At 40.1% G+C, this 6018-nt stretch overlaps 1 pseudogene across 1 annotated transcript; it reads left to right on the top strand.

Moving 5' to 3' along the window:
* The first annotated feature begins 278 nt into the window (after positions 1–278).
* On the top strand, positions 279–3173 carry LOC307186965 (R3H domain-containing protein 1-like; annotated as a pseudogene). The gene has a single exon. The product of its transcript is annotated as a R3H domain-containing protein 1-like (transcript).
* Positions 3174–6018: the final 2845 nt, after the last annotated feature.

Raw genomic sequence — 6018 nt, 5'->3', positions numbered from 1 at the left:
AAATAAGCCTGGTGGTGGGAAGGGGTGGGATTTTGCCAGCCGTGGCTGCCACTGGAGCCGGTGTCCGGGCTGGTGATGGGGTTAATTCCCTTTCATAAGACTCTTAACTTGCACCCACCCAGCCCCTCCGTCACCCTGCTGCGCCGCGCTCCAAACGTCTCCTCCTCAGTAACGCGGGCCCCTGAAAGGTATGATATATTTTATCCTAGACAGTCCAGGAATCTACAGTGGTGACAAGGACATGGGACTCCTCCTGCCAGATTCCAAATTGGTCAAGACAATTGACATCCTGGTTGACAACTGTGAGAAAGAACCTTGGATTATTTTATTTTATTTTTGCGGGACACCACAATTCCACATGCATGGGACACATCAGGCTTCAAGTTCCCTGTAGAATTCTAAAATAACCTTTGCTAATGAGGATGTCTGATACTGTTACGGTAAAAAATGAAACTGAAGCAATGAAGGATTTGGAGGCAGAAGTGAAAGATACAACCAGAGTTGTAAATCTTATCAAATCAGAAAACTATGGGAAGATTTTGGCAGAGAAGAATGAACATTGCATTGACAACAATATTGATTTGCAGGGGAAAATTCAGATACAGTTAACACAATCATTTGGAAAAGAGGAGAAGCCCTCAAAACGGGAAGCAGAAGAAGAAAAAGCCAGTGATAAGTTGCCCAGAAAAATGTTATCAAGAGATTCTAGGTCAAGAATACACTGATTCAACCAGCATAGGTCTACATGAATTTTTAGTAAATACATTAAAAAACAATCCCAGGGACAGTATGATGCTGTTGAAATTGGAACAAGAAATTTTAGATTCCATTGGTAATAATGAGTCTCCACATAAAAAATTCCACCCAATGACATCTTACCATAGGATGCTATTACACAGAGTTGCTGCTTACTTTGGATTAGACCACAATGTTGATCAGAGTGGGAAGTCTGTCACAGTAAACAAAACTAGCAATACAAGAATACCTGATCAGAAATTTAATGAACATATTAAGGATGATAAAGGTGAAGACTTTCAGAAATGATATATCCTCAAGAGAGATAACTCTACCTTTGACAAAGATGATAACCAGATGAGAATACATTTGAAAGCTGACAGAAGAAGCAAATCTATAGAAGAAAGAGAAGAAGAGTACCAGAGAGCTAGAGACAGAATATTTTCCCAAGATCTCCTGTGTTCCCAAGAGAATTATATTATTGACAAAATAATCCAAGACGAGGATGCTAGTAGCACCCAGCAGAGGTGCCAGATATTTAGAGTTAATAAAGATTCTTCAGGGAGAGCAACAGATAGCCATCAAAGCAGCAATGAGAACGAGTTGAAGTACTCTGAATCACGACCCTGGAGCAGCATAGATTCAGACAGCTCTCTCTGAAACTTCAAGCCTGCAGTAACCAAAGCCAGCAGCTTCGGTGGAATTTCAGTTCTGACAAGAGGTGATAGTTCTGGAGGAAGCAAAAGCATAGGCAGGCTTTCAAAAACAGGTCAGCCCTTCATAAACCCAGATGGGAAGTCCAGTTGTGTATAATTCTCCGATGACTCAACAACCAGTTAGAACCCAAGTGCCTGGACCTCCACAGCCACCTCTGCCTCCCCCATCACCTCAACAACAAGCAGCTCAGCACAATTTCTCACAGCAGGACAACCATGGGTCTCAGTGTAGCCACCTGAGTCTTGCCCGCCAGCCATGTGCAGATGGTTCTGATCCTCAAGCCACCATGTTCCAGTCCACTGTTGGTCTTCAGTACAGCAGTCTGGTTATATCACGACAGCAGCCCCACCACCACCATTGCCTCCTCTTCCTCCCCTACCTCCTGGGCAGCCAGTCCCTACTGCTTGCTATTCTGCCTCTGGTCATCATGTCAGCCAGCCTGTGCTCCAGCAGCAAGGACATATTCAGCAGCCCTCTCCACAGATGCCAGCCTGTTATTGTGCTCCAGGCCACTACCACTCCAGTCAACCTCAGTATCGCCCAGTCCCTTCTGTCCATTACAATTCACATCTAAACCAACCACTACCCCAGCCTGCCCAGCAGACAGGTTATCAAGTTATGCCCAACCGGCAGCAAAACTACCAGGGGATAGTTGGAGTTCAGCAACCCCAGAGTCAGAGCCTAGTTGGTGGCCAGCCCAACAGCATTGGAAAACAGATTCAAGGAGTGGTCATTGCCTATCCTTCAGTGCCATCATTTCAGGTTTCACTGCCTCAAGGTTCTCAAGGAATTGCCCATCAGACTTATCAACAGCCTGCTATGTTTCCTAATCATTCTAATCAAGGATCTATGCCTACAGCAGGAATGCCAGTTTACTACAGCATCATTCCACCTGGCTAACAAAATAATTTAAGCTCCTCAGTAGGTTACTTGCAACATCCAGGATTAGAACAAGTACAGTTGCCTCGAACTACTTCACCATGCAATTCCCAGCAGCTCCAAGGCCACCAGTGTGCAGCTGTGCCACCTCCACCACCTGGTGGCGGAATGGTGACGATGCAGCTCAGTGTACCAAACAATCCACAATCTTGTGCCCATTCACCCCCACAGTGGCAACAAAACAAATATTATGGTGATCACCAGAGAGGACAGAAGTGTATGGAATTTAGAAATAGAGACAATATTGTTCAGGAGATGCCAGATACCCGTTACTTGGCCAGCCCCTGCAGTACAACTCTCCTGCTGTTCTGCACAGACACATTCCAGCCCAACAGGGTCAGCCTGGCAACAGGCATGGAAACCGAGGAAGGAAACAAGCTAAAAAAGCTGCATCCACCGACCTTGGTGCAGGAGAAGCAGTTGTTGGGAAGGTCTTGGAAATTATTGAACTACCAGATGGAATAACTCGTGTGGAAGCTGAGAAGCTTTTTGGGGAACTCTTTAAAATTGGTGCCAAGATCTGGTGGCTTTGGGACCCCCAGTCCCAGGCCCAGCTGCATCATCACTTCCTCTGCTGTGGCAGTGGGGACAGCACTTTCAACCCCGAAAGCTCTAAACCTAGTGACTTGGCCTCCATGTACACTGTCTTAGCCACATTCCCCTCCATCTCGGCTGCACAGAATTCTCTGAAGAAACAAATTAACTCAGTTAACGAGTTTAAGCTGAGAACGAGCAAGAAGCATTATGACTTTCACATTTTGGAAAGAGCAAGTTCTCAGTAACAGCCACTTTGGACCCATGGCCTTTGTGATTCCCCTGTCCTCACCCATCTTTAACTGGCTTGGTATTTGGAACTTCTGTTAACATGAGACTCCTAGGATGTGTGGTCGTGGCATTACAACTTCTGAAGACAGGCCAGTGATCCAGCAAAGGCGGCGGGGGCGGGGGGGGGGAATACACATTTCACCCCAGATGACTGTAGGAAGCCACATCGGAATGATACAGAGTTAGCAGCTTTTTCTGAGGAAATGCTGTTCAACTTCCTCCTAACTTTTATAGTTATTTTGTTTTATATTTCTGAATTCTTGTATCAGCTCTATTGTACAGCAAATTATTCTTCAAAATGATTACAACCAGTTGCAACCTGTATTTCTTTTTTTGAAGCCAGCACAGTGTGATCCAACATAGAATTTTTTGGGAAAAGAATGCAGGAGTGTAATAACCAAGTCACAACGGTGTACTGTCTTTGGGGGGCTGGAGGGTGACTAAGGAGACCCCACAGATAGAAGACTACTCTTCCCCTGTATCTCTAAACACAGAAACAATTTCCAGAAAATATAGAATTCCCTCATAGGGTCTTTTCCTTACTCACTTAGGTCATATAAACATTAAGTGTAAAGTAAATTTTGTTCTTAACACCTCTTAATCAAACCACTTAGGTTCAAAGGGGAATAGGAATCATTCTAGGCAGGAAAATACTTCCATTTTTTTTTTAAGTCTCCCTCCAATAATTAAATGTCACTTATTTTCATTCCCTTCCTTGTGGATTTTTTTGTCACCTGAGGAAATGCATTTGATGAGTGCTGGAAACTTCTTAAGTGGTTTAAAATGTGTTTTCATTGTTTGCAGCAGATCACTGGACATCAAAGATTCATTGCAGTTATGAACAAGGAACCTGTTTTTCAATTTACAAGGCTGTACAATGTGTGCTGATGCAAGCCTTTTTTAGTTCAAGAGAATAAATGTTTACAAATATATACCCACTTTGTCTTTTGTAAATTAAAATCATGTTTTTAAATGAGAAAAAATAAAAGATAAAATAAGTCCAATGCAATGCACTTTATTTTAACTAGGTTTAGTGATTGTCCAAAAAGTAATTCTCAAATTAGAAAAATTATGCTTCATGTATATCAGGAGTACTATCTTCCTGTTTACAACAAGGTTTTAATCACCTTGATTTTTATAATTACTCCAATAAAATATTTGTAATACCTTCTCATATTACAATTATAAATAATTATTTGTGGTAATCTAAATTTTACTTATGACATTAAGTTCAATTTAATGACTTATTTCTAAATATTTGGAGGAAAAACATTTTATTTTATCCTCTATTAGAAGAATATCAACTGTTTCTAAAAGCAACTGTCAGTTTTACTGTATTTACTATGGCAACAAGCCTAGTTAGTATGTGTGTATGATTTATTTTCAGCAGATGTATAATTATTTCTAAAACAAGCAGATATATACTCTTACAAAATTAACTTTTTAAATTTGAAGTTGTAAAGCATGGTAGTTCTAAATCATAGAACATAAAACCCTTAAAACTTCCAGTTTTCATCTCCGACTTATAAATAATATTTAGCACTTCTGACAAAAAGAATCTTATAACAGAATTCACTTACTGGAATAAAGCAGTGCAATAGATAATATGCTTGCCACCTAATTTTTTCCCCTTTACCCTTGGTACCAGAATGACTTAGTTCTTATGATGGCCAGGACACCACAGTCCCTTTAATGCTCAAAGCAGTAAATCCTTCCAAATTAAGATTTCATCTTGATTGTAACCACTTGACTCTTTGATAGACCTCAGAGCTATTCATTTTGCTGTTTTGTAGTATAATCATTATACAACTACACAATGCTCCCTACCAGTCTTGTCATTAGGGTGATATAAATTTGTTCCTCTACTTCTGAACTTCCAACAAGGTGACAGTCCTCTGTTAATGGAAGCCTTGCGAATACCAAGGAGAGAATTGTGGCAGTATCAGAAAGTGTTATCCCAATCAGGGGAAGCAAAAGTGTATGTATAGCTTAGTGATAGAATAATTTTAATTTTCAAAGTGAAAAATCAAGGAAATAAAATTTTCCTTCAGGAAATTTGACTGCTTTTTATAAAATAACTTTGTTGCATGATTAGACCAAAAATCGCCTTTTTTTACTCTGCCTTATCATACATACATGCTCATCACTGCTGATATTGTCCTAAATCTTCTAGGAAGATGGGAAAACCAATAGGATTCTAATTTTAAAACTAGCTAAACTTCAGAAACATATCAATAATTACCTTAATATAAGTGGATTAAATGCTCCAACCAAAAGACATACACTGGCTGAATGTATAAAAAAACAAGACCTCTACATATGCTGTCTACAAGAGACCCACTTGAGACCTATGGACACATACAGACTGAGAGTGAGGGGATGAAAAAAGATATTCCATGCAAATGGAAATCAAAAGAAAGCTGGAGTAGCAATTCTCATACCAGACAAAATAGATTTTAAAACAAAGACTATTACATGAGACAAAGAAGGACACTACATAATGATCAAGCGATCAATCCAAGAAGAAGATATAGCAATTGTAAATATTTATCACTCAACATAGGAGCACCTCAATACATAAGGCAAATACTAACAGCCATAAAAGGGGAAATTGACAGTAACACAATCATAGTAGTGGAATTTAACACCCCACTTTCACCAATGGACAGATCATCCAAAATGTAAATAAATAAGGAAACACAAGTTTTAAATGATACATTAAACAAGATGGAGTTAGTTGATATTTATAGGGCATTCCATCCAAAAACAACAGAACAAACTTTCTTCTCAAGTGCTCATTGA

This window comes from Stenella coeruleoalba (assembly GCF_951394435.1).
Source record: "Stenella coeruleoalba genome assembly, chromosome: 5".
In the NCBI taxonomy this organism is placed as follows: domain Eukaryota; kingdom Metazoa; phylum Chordata; class Mammalia; order Artiodactyla; family Delphinidae; genus Stenella; species Stenella coeruleoalba.
This window is presented reverse-complemented; position numbering and strand designations above follow the sequence as displayed.